The 19246-nt window shown below is 38.4% G+C and overlaps 1 protein-coding gene and 1 pseudogene across 2 annotated transcripts in view; both read right to left on the reverse strand.

The window, feature by feature from the left end:
- tkv (serine/threonine receptor kinase thickveins) overlaps positions 1 to 19246 on the reverse strand; it is a 504368-nt gene that overhangs the window by 275081 nt on the left and 210041 nt on the right. The gene's annotated exons all lie outside the window — the stretch shown is intronic.
- LOC111505178 (small ribosomal subunit protein uS2-like) lies at positions 1753 to 3707 on the reverse strand (annotated as a pseudogene).

The raw sequence follows: 19246 nt of genomic DNA on the forward strand, positions 1-19246 counted from the left end.
ACTACGTTTGCCACTACTATCTCCTTCTGAGTAAACACGGATAGAATGATTCACCCCTTCATTGGACTGGTAGGATAAAGTAATTCAATTTATTTCGAAAATGTCACTTCCTCGCTTTGGTGTTCAAAATGATGCGGCAATTGACAAAATCATTGAAGAAAATACACCAAAAAATACTGTCAATAGTAAAAAATACACTTGGAAAATATTTATGGAGTTTTGTGACGCCAGAAAATATGAATTGGATGGAAATCGTACTCTCGAAGAGCTTGCATTAATACTCAAGGATTGGGCGATTAATATGAGAAAAAAGGATAGCACAGAGTTTAAGGAGGCTACTGTTAAAACCGTATGGAATATAACAAGCAAATTATTACAAGAAAAGTATTACAAGGAGTATAATATCATGCTAGACCCTTTTAAAAGTGTTGCATTCAAACAAGCGCGGAATGCACGCGACGCAGCACGAAGAAATTTACAAACAGATCCCACTAAACGCAAAACAAGCTCAGTACCATTAACTTCAAATGAAATGAGTAAAATTATAAACTTTTGGGATGAAAATACCCCTATAGGACTCCTACGCAAATTTTATCACATAGCAGCGGTGGAATTGGCTTGGAGAGGTGGTGAAGGTGCTGCTTGCTTAGTTGATTATTTTCATATCGGAAAGGACAACAATGGATCTCCAACTAATAGGATAGAATATAATCCAATTTTCAGTAAAACCTGCCAAGGGGGTTCAAAGAACTGCGCCTCTAGCAAATGGTTAGTTCAAAATAGTGATAACAATGCTTGTCCTGTCAGATTATTCATTAAATTATTATCAAAACGAGGCACAAATATCAAGACAAATAGACTATTTTTAAGGCCAAATCGTCACTGGAAGACAGGAAGCGATAACTGGTATGACAATATGCCTCTGGGTAGAAATATAATCAACGGATGGACGAAATCTTCTGCTGAAGCAATTGGCTTGGATACGAAACAGAGGAAAATAACCAATCACTCTAATAGAGCAACTGCAGTCAGTCAACTAGCTAAGAGTGGAGTTCAAGAACAGCAATTGTTGAAAATTACTGGGCACAATAATGGAAATTCCATAAAACTTTATTTGAATATTGATCAGGAACATCATAACCAAATAATCAATAGTATGCGTGGAAACACCTATGCAGTAACCGAGGCAAATACAGCAAGATCAACGGAATATCATTATACGAATTGTTCTTTTAATAACTGTGTGTTCAATAAATAATTTTGTTCGAATTGCAAAAAATTTTCTCACCGAATATCCCTCGAACATTGATAAATAACTCATAATTTTATCACAACTTCCTCAAGCACGTTATTTTAGGTAACATCCCTCCGCCTTCGGCGTCGGGATGTTACCAAATAACGTGCTTTCGAAAACTGTGATAAAATTATTTCGTTAGTTATCAATGTCCTTGGGATATTATAGCTGATAATTGCACAAAATCACTTTTTTACTAAATCTACGTTACTTGAAAGATTTCAAGAACATTTTTATTTACATAAGGCTACATAATCAGCGAGTGATATGGTCTAAATTTTGGTTTAGAAATGGTATAAGAATTTGCCCATAATGATCAATTATTAGGCAGCAAGTCGATAGTTGTTCATATTTGCTTAACACTTTTTTGTGTTCATTCACGCGAAGAAGCTATTATAAAGTGAATCACAAACATGTGTATCATAGATTTTCATCAAATACCGGCCAATTTCATCACATATAACTTTACTCACTGGAACTTTCTCAGTTGGTAGCAACAGCGGGTTGCTGTGTAGTATTTGTAGATGTCCACTGTTCTTGAACCTCTGCTGCCCAGTCGTCCGTACCGCTAGCTGTATACGTAGGGGTTGCGCCAGCTACTACAGGAGCAACTGGTGGGACTTCATTGGTATTCCAGTCAATATCTGGTGAATCCAAGGGAGCAGCAATTTCAGTGGGTTTAACAACTGCTACAACAGCCTCTTTGGCAGCTTGTTCTTCCTTTTCTGCCTCTTCAGATTATCTGTAGAAGAATAGATCGACTACAACCTCGCACTTGGTATCGTGTTGAATAGTTCCTCGAAGACGAAGGACCTCACGAGCTAATAGCCACCAGAGAAGACCAATACTGTATGGAGACTTGTTATTGCCAGGAATAGCAATGTCAACAAATCTCAAAGGAGAATCGGTATTGCACAAAGCAATAACTGGAATGTTGACCTATGAAGCTTCAGTAATAGGCTGATGATCAAAGGCTGGATCAGTAACAATCAATAAACGAGGTTCTCTGAATGCAGCTTGAATCTGATTAGTGAATGCACCAGGAGTGAATCTTCCTGCTATGGACAGCAAATTTGGGAACAGCACGTTTTCCATGAGGACGAGATGAAATGACGAACACTTCATGAGGGTGTTCTCTAACTACAATAGCCCGTGCAGCAAACAAGAGTTTTTTCTCATGTTTTACGAAAATTAATGATGTGAAGTCCATCAGAACGACGTTTATGGACATACTGTTCCATTTGGAAATCCACATTTGCAGTTCCAAGATGTATTTCAGCCGCCAACATCTTGATAACTAGCCACCTAGATCGTACGGTTTGACCCCGTGAGACTTTTTCTTGTGGGGTTTTCTGAAGTCGCAGGTGTATGAGAATAAGCTACAAACCACAGCGGTCCTCAAAGCCCATATAATCCATGTCATCGGTCAAATTCTGCCTGATTTATGCGCCAAAGTGATGGGAAACTGGACGTTTCGGAAGCGCTCCACCCGCAGATGCCGTTAGTAGGTCTTTCAAATAAAATAAAAAACTTCGTAATATCTCACACAGACTTTGTTTCAATTGAATTTAAAGATGTAAGCGTTCAATGAAAGACCCTACTCAGTTCTGCATGTCAGCTTTTCGAAAAAATCCACTCTTGAACCCGACTAAATATGTGTTTTCTCGCAAATCAAGTTCCGTCCGCTGATAATTCCCAGAGACTAGTCGGCAAATGGAATAGATATATAATTTGAATCGTTTTCTCATGTTAACAGGTATTTTCACAGACTGATGATCGTCGCTCTGTTTCAATTTGTATTTCCCGTACTTAGTTAAATTCTGTGGGATTCAATTCGCAGGTAAGTTTCTATGGGATTTAATACGTGTGCAACTGCAAAGGGCGTTTCTGCAAATTTATTCCCAACAGGAGTTCATTACTATCAATAGAAACCTCCACACAATTTGTTCATTTGATAGAAAAGGTTGATATTTTGATTTCATTCCTCTTAAAAATTTCCAGCTTTGGATCACGATCTAGTTGCCTGCTTGCAGTGAAAGCTGCAGAGAAAGATAGAGAACGATTTCTCATGTGGCCGTCCTTCTAGAAACATGGCTTTGCAGCAGGCTGCCGTGTTGACTCTTGTTTATATTGGTTTTGTGAAGTTTGAGTTTTCCGTTTATCTCATAGACGAATTCTTCTTAAGGAAAGAGACATTCTGAGTCTCCAGTTATTAATTTTCACTGAACCTTTTCGAAACTAATCCACCATTTTATTTTTTGAGCGCTTCCTTTTCTTATCTTCAGTATGCAATTTGGTTCACACATAATTTTCAAGATATCCATTATGAATTTTCTCCAATTTCTCCACTAATATTCTACAACTGTCATTCATTCTCTACAGCGAGTTCCAAGTGATCCGTCGAAGCTTAAAAAAAATGAAATAATGAATTTATTCGACATTCAAGAACATATGTTCCCATAAAGTGTTGACCTCTTTCTTTTATAACTCTAAACATGAAGACTTTCAGTAAGACTATCCTCAATCCCAACGATCATCATATTTCCTCAAACCCAGAGTATACAATGCAGTTCCCAGTGAACTGAAAACAATCAATTCGCTAAACCTATTCAAGAAAGAACTGAAACATTGGATTTCAAACCTTCCTAAAGTCTATCCAAATCCAAGATAGAGTAAAACAAAACAAAACCGAAGCGTGATGTTTACGTGATCGCCCAGTGTCAGATGGAAAGGGCAGCGTTCATTGGTGAATTCGCCTTCTTGGTACGAGTTCGGTACCAGCACAGGGTTGTAATCAGTCGTTTGCGTATTTGTGTGGCGTGCGTTATAGTATATTGTTTAAAATTGTTTTCCAAGATGTCCAGTACAGACACTGCTGATGACACTGTGAGCTATCCTGTGAGTCCAGCCAGAAAACGATCCAAAAAAAGACATTTGAGTGTTGAGATGAAAGAAGTGATTTTAAATGTGTTCAAGAAAGAGATGGAAGAAATTGAGACATCGACTGTCGACGAAGTCGTATCGAGAGTTTCCGATAAAATTGGAGTGTGTTGCGCTTCGATTCACAATGTTTTACGGGAATATAAACAAAATCATACATTTTCCAAACCGAATACAAATCAGAATCGTCAAACCATTATAAAATCAATAGATGATGCTGATAAATATGCAATCAGAAGGAAAGTGCATGAGTACTTTTTCAGAAATGAAATACCCACGATAGACAAAGTACTCACAGAAATAAATGATGATGCTTTATTGCCAAGTTTTAAGCGGTCAACATTCCATAAAGTATTGAAACATTTGAATTTTGTATGGAAAAAACGAGGGCGCAATAGTTTATTATTGGCTAGAGAGGAAATTGTGTTATGGAGGAGAGAGTATTTGACCAAAATTAAATATTATAGAGAACAATTTATTATATGCATGAAACCTTGGTTAATGCTGGTCATACTACCCCTAAAGTATGGGTCGATGAAACTGTGACCTCATCTAGGAGGGCCTTTCTAGATGGACTATCCACCGGATTAACAAATCCATCAGGTAAACTTATATTTATATTAAGACCTGCCTCAATCTCAATTTATAAAAAGTAACCCTCGCATTTGTTTTATTTACTTTTCATAATTTCAGGCAAAGGAAAACGGCTTATTATTTGTTCCGACAACGTCTTCAAAGAAGGTTGAAATCCAAAATTGGCTGCGATCAAAGAATATTAGCTTTGAAGACTCAATGCTAAGAGTACAGCTACTAAAAATTGTCAAGAAGCGCAAGCTTGAATACCAAAAATATATAGTCGATGAGATGGCAGCAGGCCAAAACAAAATTGTCCTTCGCCTGCCTCCATACCACTGCGAGCTCAATCCCATCGAGTTAATGTGGGTGGATGTGAATAATTTTGTAGCTCAGCATAACACCACGTTCAAATTTGCAGATCTCAAAGTACTTTTTGATGAGGCTTTGAAAACAGTCACAGCGGAGAAATGGGAGAAGTGTGTTCGGCATGTGATATCGGAAGTCGAGACAAAGATGTGGAAGCTTGATAACATAATAGAGGCACAAATCGAGCCACTGATAATTCAGATTGGTGAGGATGACACTACTGATGAAGAGACAAATTCATACAGTTGAATAATTTTGATTAATATTCCTTTTGATTTTACATAAAATGAAAATTATCAATAAAGAAATAATTACGTCTCTTTTCATATAATGCTTGAGTGCGCTGTGAAAAATCCAATGAAAATCTTTTTATATTACACATATTATCTGCATTTTTCCTGTTAAACTCCAAAACTTGTGCATTTCACTCGTTATTATAAAAAAGTTTTCCTAAGTATGATATAGCATTTGCGATCAACAAGATGTTGGTTCGGAATACGACCCTGGCCAATTCTTGGGATTTTCAATATCACGTGCGTAGGGCATGTCAATGTTAACATCCACTCTATCTTTGATTTGAATTTGCTTTAGAAATTTACATTGAGTCTCGTTCCTGATCACTAAGTTATCACCGAATGACAGGTCATCAAGAGCACATCTAAATGATATAATTAGTGATATTGAAGGATAGCAAATTAGCATCACACCACTCCTTGATTGTTTTCATATCAGTAGATATTGCATTGTGTAAATCATTTGAGTTTTTGTTGTTCCACAATATGGTCGTGTCATTAGCGAAAAGAGTGAAATTTCCTGAAATGCTCAAATTTGCAATGTCATTGACATATGATAAGAATAAGATGGGTCCCAAAACTGATCCTTGTGGAACATTATCCTGAGGTGGGTAAAAGGGCACGACAGGATTGAAGGTAATCGCATTGCCGACTCTTTAGCCAAGGAAGCGGCTGAACTTTGAATTTTAGTCAAATGTTAGAGCCATGCTAAATCCCTAAAGAGATGGGATGGAATGAAAGGATGCAATATTGCCAGGATCACCCTGGGCGACCTTGGGAAGCTGGCGCCGAAGAAATATCTGGCGATGACCAGGAAAAATCAACGCTTAACAGTAGGATTTCTGACTGGTCACTGTCAACTAAGGAAACACCTCCATAATATGGGACTATTGGACACACCTCTATGCAGGATGTGTGAACAGGAAGATGAGACTGTCAGGCATGTCCTATGTGAGTGTCCGGAGTTACCGTCAATAGGAGAGTGTGTATTCGGCGAGTCTTGGCCTACACCTGCCGATATAAAGGAGATGCCTCCCAGTGACCTGTCCACCTTCCTGGACAGAACAGGATGGACGAAGACAGTAGCGTAGCTACTAAGGGGCTAGGCGGGGCATTGCCCCGGGCCCTCAAGCTCAGAGGGCCCTCGACCTTACCAAAAAATCTCAATTGAACTCAACTTTTGAAAATTTCTCCCATTTTCAAAATAAATATGACACGAGCTGGCAACATTACTTCAATGATGGCAACTCAGTTTCAGATAAATTCAGATAAATTCGAAAGTTATAAAAAGTTAATTCCCCTAAATTATTTCTGAGGGTTGGCAATGTTATCAATTTGATGGATATCAATATGTGCGTTTTATTATTTATCAATGTGCGTTTTTGTGATTCGAATTTCCTGTCACTTCTGCAGCAGCTGAGAGGTCACTCAGCAAATTAAAAATAATAAAAAATTATTTAAGAAATAGTATGGGCCAAACTCGATCCCGACATTTATCGCTAATAGCAATTTAGAACAAAACCGCATCAAGTCTGGATTTAACCGAAGTTATTGATACTTTTTCGAAAACTAAAGCTAGGAAAAGATTGTGAATATAATCGCTATTTAGTCAGTTGCTAGGTCCGATCTTTATGAAATAATAGTAATAAACCCTTGAATCTTTTCTATTTCGTTTTATTGCCCAATACCTACTTCAATTTTTAAAATAATTGTGATTTATGTTGTTAGTGTTTAATATTTTTATTACCTGCCCTGCACTAAGCTTAGGTGAAAAAGTGACGATATTCCAGGCAGAAACGGCAGCAATACGTCACTGCGCAGAAGAGTTACTAAGGCAAGAGTTTGAGGAAAAGACTATTGCAATATACTCTGATAGCCAAGCAGCTATAAAAGCAATTAGCTCCATGCAGGTCGACTCCAAACTGGTCTGGAACTGCCTAGAGAAGCTACAAGAACTAGGTAGTCAAAACAGACTTTCATTAGCCTGGGTACCAGGCCACACAGGATACAAGGGCAACGAAGAGGCTGATTCACCAGCACTAGAAGGAGCACGATGCTCCCCCATTGGCCCAGAACCCTTTTGTGGTACAGCAAAAGCGCTGCGAGAAACTTGTAACGGCAACTGGAAGGAAAAACAATCTCAAAAATGGTGGAATAAGGCGTCGGGTATGAGACAGGCCAAAGAGTTCATTAAAGACCATCGCCAAAATTCACGGAGTACCTACTGAGTCTGAATAGGCGATAGAGTTCTGGTCGGGCTATTGACGGGACACTGTACACTCAACAAACACATGAACAACATCGGACTGTCAGACACAGCCCTATGCAGACTTTGCCAAGAAGATGGAGAAACCTCCATACACAATACTATGCTATTGCGAAGGTCTGTCAAAGATAAGGTTTGCAACATTAGGGGAGGAAAAACCACAACCCTCTCAACATATGGGGAACTTGAGGTCTGGCCTATGGAGTCTAGTTACAAGGACGGGCCTAGACAAGGAACTCTAGCATACATGAGGGCACACACAATAGACCTGCAAAGGTCTCAGTGTAGTGGCTGTTCAGCACAGAGGCCCCATATTAATCTAATCTAATCCAATCTACCTGCCCTGCAATGCATGAAAAAGAGCTGATGATAAAGTAGTTTAGCATGTTTGAAGTATTTGTACCAGTTTTGATAGCAGAGGGGCCCCATTTTTTTATTTGCCCCAGAGCCCTAGGTTACCTAGCTACGCCACTGGACGATGACGTAGGAGGGCAACTCCTCGGAAGGATGTACAATGGGTCATATGTGGCCTAAGTGCTGTGGGTTTACACTCACCCTCCCTACTCTACAGATACAGATCTTCATGAGGAAAATTATTCTTCCTCTTGAAGATGACCACTGATGATCGAAACACATGTCGAGGTGTTGAAAATAACGGTTTGGTGTTGGGATAAAACTCCAGTAATATTCAGATACTATATTCTTTTAGCAGAAACGTCGACTCCTCTACAAAAAATGTATTTCCAGAATATTTAGGGGAGTACTTCTGATACAGTTTCAACTAGTATAAATTATAAATAACTGTACACTTGGGCTGTTATAATTCTGTCAAAGATTTCAAAGGTTTAAGCTATCTAAGGGATTATAATTTTTTTCTTATTTCTGAAATATCCTCTTTTGTGCCTCTAGAAATGATTCCAGTTGATGTACAAACATGTAAAAATTGAAGAAAATGTTTTCAAAGAACCATGTAATTTTTTGTTCTCATTTCCGGTTACTTCAAGTTTCTTAGGTTTCTCAATGTAACTCATGTATGTAACAGCTTATGGTCTTGTTTCAGATTGCTTGAGTCGTTTCATTTCCATTAAATTGTAAATTCTCAGGCATCAATATGCGGGTTATTTCCATATTCTACAGACTGTCAGTCTACTTCCTATTTCCAATCTTTACAATACTCGAAGGATTAACTCCGCAATCATGAATAACAATCAATTCTGATGCGAACAATAAATTATGACAATTTTTAGAAGATCTCCCATTGTTTAAATTGAAAATGATATATCTTTAGGATATTTGGTTTAATATTTGAAAGAAAAAAGTTTCGGCTTTCTACTAATAATATACCATTTTCAATTTGAACAATATTCCCTATGGCTGTAATTAATTAATTGTTATTATTCATTTGTACGCGAATATACCGAATTATAAACAAAACTCGAGCTCTTTCCTTGCTCAAAAATTAACATTTTGAACAATTCAGCGTTCATCCTCTCATTTCAATATTTACTTTTTGCGAATAGTCTCACACAAAGTCTCATAGAGAAAAAACAAAAAAAATCGTAGTTGAAGCTCAAAGCTCTGAGGTATTTCGTTTGAATAATGTGTAATTAGTTCATCTCGTTAGGCATATTCCGGGTTTCATTTTTTGCATCGCTAGAGGCCGCTTTGGCGGGCACCTTGCTCGTGCTTTTAATAAACGTTTCTTGAAATGTTGAGTGTCGTGTTAATTTCGCGGATTAACTTATTGGATTTTGAATTACGTAAAGCGCTCGAGCGGAAATTCAGAGTTTAGTTCTGGTGATTTGAACAGATTGTCCAACCAACAATCTGATAGCGAATAAACTATCAAAATATTTTAAAAACAACAAGAAAATGAAATCAAAAAGATTTGCGACAGGCAAATGGGGTTTGGAAAACAAAAAAAATGAAGAAAACTATTGTTCGTACCATGAGTACCATAATTTATGATGTCTTCCATACATAACTCCAATCTATGGATTGAAATGCTTCTAGTTTTTCTATTGACTTCAGAAATCATTCTTCCACACTTGGCTATAAATCACACATTTCCGCTGTAATTCATAAATCCATGAAGAGGCTTGGCTTCATAAAGAGAACCACCTGCGATTTCACTAACATCACTACTATTAAATCTCTTTATTTTTCCTTGGTTAGATCTCATCTCGATTATTGTTCCACAGTTTGCTCCCTCCATTACGTTACATATAAAGTGGAATTCGAGGATGTACAGCACAATTTCCTGAGACATACTGCCTTCAAGATGCATATTGAACATACTTTCTTTCCAATATTACTGAATTTTTTTCCCAACACCAAACCGTTATTTAAACACCTCGACACGACACGTGTTTCCATCACCAAGTGATCATCTTCAAGAGGAAGATCAAACTGTTTGATCTTCCTCTTGAACATCTTCACTTGGTGACCGTTGATTACTCCTTCATAAAATGGAACCCTGAGAATACAGAATCATATCAACAGCGAAGATCTTCCATCACCTACACAATGGAGAAGGGATCCAAAACGAATTGCAACTCTTGAACGTATTGGTGAAGAGGACCGACACTGAGTGGTAAACAACTGTATACCGAAAACCCACTCACACGGGACAATATCTGAATAACGAATCCAACCACCATCAATCTACCAAAAGGGGAATCATCAAGACTGTCATAGACCGTGCTTTCGGGCTCTATGATACGAAGGAAGGTCTCGCGAAGGAACTAGACAACATCAAAAAAATCTTCAACGGAATAGTGACTCCAAAGTAATGAAAGATGAATTGGGTCCGAGTACAACATCAGAATCTGCTTCAGATCCGGAAACACCATCTGTAGCACCTTCACGAAAATCAGGCCACCGAACACGAACTGAGATTCCAAGAATGGCATTTACCGCATTGCTGAGTACAAAAAACACGCACAGCGAAGAGAAACTATCTAATGAGGAATAGCAGAGCATGTTTGGGCCCATCAACATAACATCAAGTGGTCCCAAACTGAGATCATCCACAGGTAGGATTACTGGTTTAAGAAGAAATTCAAAGAAGCGGCATACACGTTGTCGAACAACGCATTCAACCTAGCTAGCGTAGAAATGCGCTACATATGGAAACCCATAATAAAGCGGAAAACGGACAACTCCCGCTAAACGGTCATCTCCCGTTAAACCGGTGAAGCGGAGAGAGGGAAAAGGGGATAGGTGAAAGCACTCAAATGACCTATAAATAGTAATATCTCGGAGGAATAGGCCAGTCAACACCCGAAGACCATTGTGGATACTAACAATCTGTTTGAAAAAAAAATCTGTTTTTCCGTTAACCAGCTGTCGCACCCCTACGAACGACAACCCTCAAAAGTCGAAACTTGTGCGAGCTAAGGAATAAAGAGGTCTTACCTTTTAACGTGTGATTCCTAACACGGGTTGGACGATAGCAAGTGAAGATCGATCGTTCAGACTAGGGCTTGAACCACCGACCAACACGGCAGTCAATTTGAGTGAGTGAACAAAGCACCCACGCCAAACCGCTTGGCTACCGACCGACCTACAATCGAATTAATAAATTGAGACCTCAAAGAAATGAGCGGATCAATATTTTAACAGACAGCAAGAGTGCACTAGGGGCTCTGACAAACCCGAAGGTGACATCAAAACTGGTCTGGGAATGCCATGAAGAACTGAATGAACTTGTAAACAGGAACAAATTAACTTTGTACTGGGTGCCAGGGCATTCAGGAATGATGAAGCTGATGAATGCGCTAGACGCGGATCATCAACTTCATATATAGGTCCTGAACCAGCTCTGGGGGTACCAAAATCATTGATACGAAAGCAGATTAGGACATGGACCAATAAGAAGCATACAGATTACTGGGAAAAAGTACCTGGCAACAAACACAGTAGAACCTTCATTAGGGAACCGTCCGAGAAAAGAACCGAAGAACTACTACCGGTCATTGTGCGCTTAGAGGACACCTAAATAAAATTGGGCTGTACAACGGAGACCTCAGCTGTAGACTATGCAACGAAGGGATAGTAGTAACACCTCTACACATCTCATGCGAATGTGAGGCACTGAATCACAGGAGGCAGGCAATATATGGACGTACAAAATTACGTCCAGAAGAATATGACGAACATCCAACACGGAACCTGTACAAACTAGTACGAGGAACGAGACTGATCGAATTGGAGAATAAACGCAATAAGCCCAAGAGGATGCAGTGTTTTCTATAGACTTGGACTAAATGGACAAGTCAGATAGCTCCCAAGGGACAAAAAAAAAACAATCGAAACGTCGTGAAGAAACTTGGCTTACAATTTTTTGCCGAATTTTTATTTCATTTTATTGTAATTTCTTTTCAGGGTTTTTTTTTGTTCAAAATAATTGTTATTTTCAGCTATTCTTTCCAATTTTAATTTTTATTTGTTCTTTCGGAGATTTCATATCATTTGTTTGAAGGTGATTGACAATGTTTCGTGATGAATTTCACTAGTTCGGACTCCCATTGTCTACTATATAAAAGTGATTTGAAATCCCTGAAACAAGTAAAAAAGAATAATTAAAAAAGAATAGCTGAAAATAACAATTATATTAAGCACCAATAAACCTGAAATGAAATGATAGTGAAATAACCTACAAGTAAAAATATAATAATTGAATAAATAAAAATTAAAGGACTGAAAAAAGAAAATAATAAAAAGTGTAGAGATTCCAAGTCACGTTAGTTCACGACGTTTCGATTGTTGGGATCTACAATCGTCTTCGGGTCATGACTGGACTGATTCCTCCGAGAGATGACTATTTTATAGGTCGTTGAAATACTTTCACTTTCTCTGCTTTCCATTTTCCGCTTCACTGATTCCGTGAGATATGACCGTTTTGGTGGGAATTGGCCATTTTTCGTTTGATGATGGGTTTCCATATGTTTCGTATTTCTACGCTGGCCTGGCTGAATACGTTGTTGGACAACATGTATGCGGCTTCCTTAAATTTTCTCCTAAACCAATGTTCCTCTCTGTGCAAGATCTCAGCTTGGGACCACTCGATGTTGTGTTGATGGGTCCAAACATGGTCTGCTATTCCTGATTTGCTGGTTTCTCCTCGCTGTGTGTGCTTCTTGTGCTCGGCAATGCGAACATTCAATGGCCTCTTAGTTTCACCAATATAGGATTTTCCGCACTCACAGGGTATCCGGTAAATGAAATTCTTGGAATCGCAGTCCATGTTTGGTGGCCTGGTTTTCGTGAGGCTGCTACGGATAGTATTACCGGATCTGAAACAGGTTCCAATGTTGTACTTGGAACCAATTCTTCTTATCCTCTCCGATAATCCTCTGATGTAGGGAAGTGCAAGCACTGGTTGTGCCGGCTTCTCTTCCTTGCGAGGCTCCTGCTGTCTTTTAGCCAAAGTCTTTTCTACCATCGCTTTGGAGTATCCATTCCGCTGAAGATCATTTTTGATGATGTCTAGTTCCTTCTCGAGACCTTCTTTCGTATTACAGAGCCCAAAAGCACGGTCTAATAGAGTCTTGATGATTCCTCTTTTTGTCGATTGATGGTGGTTGGATTCGTGATGATGATGATGGTGGTTGGATATCATATTTTCCAATACACTGCATCATTTTCATTCCCCCATAACTAATATATCTAGAAGTGTTAATGTTCCTATGTAGATATATTTTCTCTAACGTTCAAACAATTCAAAAAAGAGATTATTCGTTTCTTTCAAAATTGAGCTTACTATAGGTATTATTAATTATTATATTTCTAATTGAATACACCCGTAAATGGGCTTTTGGGCCTGCTGGATATATTGAAAACATAAATAAATGAATAAATATTAGACAATGAAAGTCCGAACTAATGAAGTTCACCATGAAACATTGTCAACCATCACCTTCAAACAGACATTGGTGACAAATATTTGAATCCACTGAGTAACTCCTTGGAAATTAATAATTCTTAGAAGAAATTATTAGACGATTATTTCGTTACCTTTCGAATACATAACAGATGGAAAAACCAAAATTCCTTAAATAGTTTTGTGGTGACTATACCGTTGCTAAATGGCGAATTGGACTCCCTGCTATCGAATGACATTGACTGGATTGTGGGTGTACAAAAAACCGGCTTAATTATGCAAGGTTTCGATCAAATGTATGTTTCATTTAGTTCGAATTAATTCAAGCGAATAATCAGACCTCATTGATATTGAGTTCTGAGGTCAAGAGAAATGTTTTCGATTTGGAATGTAGTCATTATTCCATTTGACACTTCAACTGTAGCAATATTATTTGTTATCTGATAGTCCAAAAAATACTTTTTATTCCGTAGTAACTATTCAAGAGTTTTATGTACTCAAAAAGTGTCAGGTGATATATTTTCGAAAGCTCAATCCTATTTCCCGTTTCGAGCCATCGTTCAATCATCAAACTGTAACCTCTTTGGGAGTATGTATTTTAATTCATTTGCTGGTTGCCAATAAAACACGTTATCACTCTCATAATCATTTAATTATCGACTGACTTGGTTGAACATCAACTAGCGAGAGAGGTGAACCAATACAAGTTTCATCTCAACACAATGTTGCCAAGTTTTCACTGTTGTCCACCCAAAGCCACTGTACGAAAACCTTGACACCTTACGAATCTACTAGCTGAACAATTTGCATCCCAGTGATATCAAAAATCATGGAGAAAGTCGTAAACCACCATATCCTCAAATATTTGGGAGGTTTCAACAACTTGAGCGATCATCAATATGGCTCTCGGAAACAAAGATCAACTGGCGACCTTCTAGCGTATATCACCCATATTTGGAATAACGCAATCGAGAAACAAGGAGAATCAAGATCTGTAGCGCTTGATATTTCTAAACCCGGGGCCGCACTGCAGGATGCTAGATGGTCGCTTGGAGGGTGGATGGTGGAGGGGCCATGCATCCTGGACGCAGTGAAATGAAGCCAGTATCCAACTGACAGCGGAAAAGTAAATCATGCCTCTCTAAAGTTGCGAAAAAAATTTTACTGAGTTCATATTCGAGAATTGTAGTGACAAATAGTGTTATAAAAAACCGTGGGTGCATACTTACAATTTGAGGCGTCAACAGGACGGAGAATTCGTGAGAGGCTACAAAAAAATTACGACAACATCCTGACGAATTTTATTTAAGGATGTCAGTTGAGGCAATTGACCTACTTTTGAAGTTGACTGAATGCAAATTGCAAAGAACTTCAACGAACTTCAGAGAAGCTATATCAGCAGTGTTGTAAACATTTTTGAATTTCTCCTTAATGCAGGGTTTCTTAAAGTGGGGTCCATGGACCCCTAGGGGGTCCGTAGCACGTATACCAGGGGTCCGCAGTAGGTCAGTTAAATAATAGTCACAAAACATGAGTTAATTGAAAAAAAGATTAAACTGGGCAGGGTTTCTTAGCAGCGCAGTTGTTTTATGTTTGTTTCTGATTGTTTATTTACTATCGCTTGCCAACTGAGATCGGTCACCAAGATCCCACATGTCATATGTTATGTCGATATGTGTGAAAATAATCAACTTCATCAGAGCGAAAGCCTTAAATCACCGCCTGTTTAAAAGACTTTGTCAAGAAATGGGATCAGAACATGAAGTACTGCTTTACTACACAGAAGTTCGTTGGCTGTCAAGGGGACAAGTGTTAAAGCGCTTGTTTGAGTTGCGAGCAGAAGTGTTACTTTTTTTGGAAAATAAAACAAATACACTTTATGAATATCTCAAGAGCGAAGATTTTTTACAAGGGCTAGCGTACTTAGCAGATATTTTTTCTCATTTGAACGAAATTAACCTGTCTCTTCAGGGTCCTGCAGTGACTATCGTGGATGCATCTGAATGGTTGAAAGTTTTTTTATGTAAACTGCCTCTTTGGAAAAGGAGGACAAAATCCGATAACTTCGCAAATTTTCCGATGTTAGAAGAGTTAGTGACACAAGGTGACGGAAACATGACGAAAATTACATCAAAAATTCAAAATGAAATGTCTAAACATCTGGAGACATTACAGACGTCTTTTGAAGGCTATTTCAGCTCCGAACAACTCGGCAAAGAAACATGGGTGCGAAGTCCATTTTTAATTGAAATTGATAGCATCAGCGATGAAGATCTTATCAAAGACGACTTAATTGACATCAGATCTAAAGCAGTTTTGAAGGCTGAATTTCATGCAAAAGGTCTTGGCGAGTTTTGGTGTTCATTGAGTGAAGCTTACCCTCTTCTTGTCAAGCGAGCTTTGTCCGTTCTAATACCATATGCTACTACGTATCTTTGTGAGGCCGGGTTCTCGGTTTTAGTGTCAATAAAAACAAAAAGTCGAAATCGCTTGAACGTCGCCGATGACATGCGCCTTGCTTTGTCGAAGACAACCCCACAATTTAACGTTCTTATCGAGGCCAAACAGCAACAGCCTTCTCATTAGTTTTAGAAAAAAGAATAGTACCATTATTACTACCAACTAATAAAAGTGATTTTATAAATTGGCTTGTTTTCTTTACTTAAGATTAAGATATAGGGGTCCGTGGAATTATTTATATTGTGAAAGTGGTTCGTGACTGCAAAAAGGTTAAGAAACCCTGCCTTAATGGGTCTGCTGGGTCCCAAATTGGCCTTCTTTTGTACATAGAACTTATTACGCTTTCCTCCCTAGCTAGGCTATCCGGCTGGAATAGACGCCTGGCGTACTTTCGGATGGTTTCTGGAGGTTAGATGGTAGTGGGGGGCCACTGCGGCTACCGTCGTTCTGTTACTCAAGTTTATAAATAGCAAGATGTTGGCCAGGCAGCTATCTACCATCCACCATCCTGTCAACCTGCAGTGCGGCCCTAGCCTCAGGCCTTTGACCGTGTGTAGCATGAGGGTTTGCTGACCAAACATACCCTGAAATTGCTGGATTCCATCCAGAAAAGAGCTATCCACCTGATTGGAGACGCAAACATCACTTGTAACCTTGATAGCCTGAAACGTCGAAGAAAGATTGGGGATTTGTCTCTCTCCTATAGATACTATCACAGGAAGGGGCTTGGCACATGTGACTCCACCAAGAGCGGTACACCGCAACCCGCAAGGGTTTATTGTGGCTCACACCTATTCACACTCGATCAAATAAACCCAGCTTCTTAACGAAGCCGACTAGTTTGTATGGATTTTGGTTTTTCAGGTTAGATGGTAAGAGTACGGCTCTGCCGAACTCTAAAAACCCAATTCGCTCCCCAGCGGGGCAGGTACAAAGTATGTGCTCTGCTGCTTCATCATTTCCCAAACAGAGGCGATAGACACTGTTTTCCGCATACTATCCGGAACAGTCATAACTTTAATAAAATCAGTGTCTTTCATCAATTGCCGTATTTGAGAACCATCAAATATTCCACCTTTCAACTTTTCCATACTAAGTTTTGGAAACTTTCTACAAATATATTTAAAACAATCTCCTTCCTTGTCCAAAGCTTTTACGAATTGCTTTATCATTCCTAACTTAATATGCAATGGTGGAAGTATAATTTTGTCTCTGCTCACCAACGGCTCTCTTTTTACATTAGCTTTACCGACAGTTAAAGAATTTCTTTCAGGCCAAACATCTTGTTCCCAATGACGTTGCTTTGCTCTACTGTCCCACATACAAATGAAGCAAGGGTATTTCGTGTATCCACTTTGTTGACCAAGTAAAAAATCAACCATTTTTAAATCCACACAGATCGACCATTGATGCTCCGAGTAATTGATTTTTTCTAAAACTAATTTGACATTTTCATTTTCTTCTTTGAGTTTTGTAGAATGGGCAATTGGAATTGATGCAAATTTATTTCTATTATGCAGTAAGACGCATTTTAAACTTCTTTTACAGCTATCAATAAAAAGACGCCACTCAGTAGGTTTGTATTCTTTCAAACCCATGTCCAGAAGCAGCTTCAAAATATTATTACAGTATACCAATCCTTCATTTTCATCAAAAAATTGTAATAGCTCACTTTCTCGCGTTCTGTAGGTTGTAATTGTAACTGTCGGTGCCAATGAATTTTTTCTTTCAATTTTGAAGCTAACAGTTCTGATCCTTGTTAAGATAAATTTAGATCACGTATTAAATCACTGAGTTCATTTTGAGAAAACAACTTTGGCGTAGATGTTTCACCCTCCCAGTCACTTTCACTGGTAGACTGATTCGATTTCTGTGAATTTGGCAACATCATTGTTTCTGAGGGCATGCGAATCACTTTTGAAACATAAATAGGCCGAGGGAGATTTTCACTGTGTAAAACAGGACATTTTGTAGACTGTAAGTCTGGATATCTCCACATTTGATTTCGATTAAAACCTTTAGCATCTACTACGCAAAAGTAACAATCATCGAAATGATTCTTAGGCTCCATCCAGATCATAGGAATACCAAAGTCTAATCCAGAACATTCTCCTTTTTTCCACAACCGCAAAGACTCAACGCAAGACTTACAAACTTTATTAGGAACCCATGATTTATCTAATTTGTCCATTTTAAAACCGAAATATTCAGCATAAGTTTCCTTAACAAAGTCTGTGATATTTCTTTTTTGTTTTTTTGATATATAAATACCACAAATATAACAGAATAAATCACTACTATATTTGCACTTCCTTCGTGACAAACTCATGTTTAAAAAGACAAGATAAATACCTATATTAGAACGGACACTCAATAATTGAAACAAAATATTAACATATAACAATTTATCCAGATTTCCGTGTTAGTAGTTCAATATTATCAAATAACTGAGTTCTCAGCTGTTTTGCAGAGCAAGGAGCCAGAGAAGTGGGGATCACGTGATGTTTGTACGCGGAAAAAAGTTGCGCAGAAGTCTTATCATGACTGAGAAAATATTTTTTTTTACTAACAAGCCGATTATTATTAAAAATACAAGATACGTAAAAATCATAAAAAGTAGAGCACATTCAGTACTTTCATAAATATATTCGTGATTTAGGCACTCGAAAATTTGCAAAAATATCCAGGGCAACACAAAAAACATTTTTTTTGTAGAGCTGTGTAATTTTTCGTTGCTTGGCCTATTCTTCTTCCAAGTTCATGAACGAATAACAGACTCCGGGCCATTAACACCAAAAGTTTCAACAGCTACTGGATGATAAAAATTTTGTCATAAAAACAAAGGTGTGTCATTGATTTGTTATTCTACACGGTTGCCGAAAAAATAGTTTAAGCAAAACGTCCGAAAACAGTTTTTATTGGACTCGTAGATTTCCAGAGCTCGCCTACCGCTCGTCCTAAAGTCTGTCTTCTCGCCAAAAAAAACAGTATTTTCCGGATTCGTTGCGTAAATTACTATTCTATAGCATTTCAGATTATCCAGGAAATGGTCTGTTCAACGCTCCGAACGCCGCGCCGGTAAAAACATATCGCTTCCTGTCACATCCCATATATAATAGTTATACGCGCCGGCCGATCAAGCCGCAGAAACGCACCAAGGAAATATG

The sequence above is a fragment of the Leptinotarsa decemlineata genome, unplaced genomic scaffold (assembly GCF_025532065.1).
Source record: "Leptinotarsa decemlineata unplaced genomic scaffold, Ldec_3_MD MMD2_tig00000010_RagTag_RagTag, whole genome shotgun sequence".
NCBI lineage: Eukaryota > Metazoa > Arthropoda > Insecta > Coleoptera > Chrysomelidae > Leptinotarsa > Leptinotarsa decemlineata.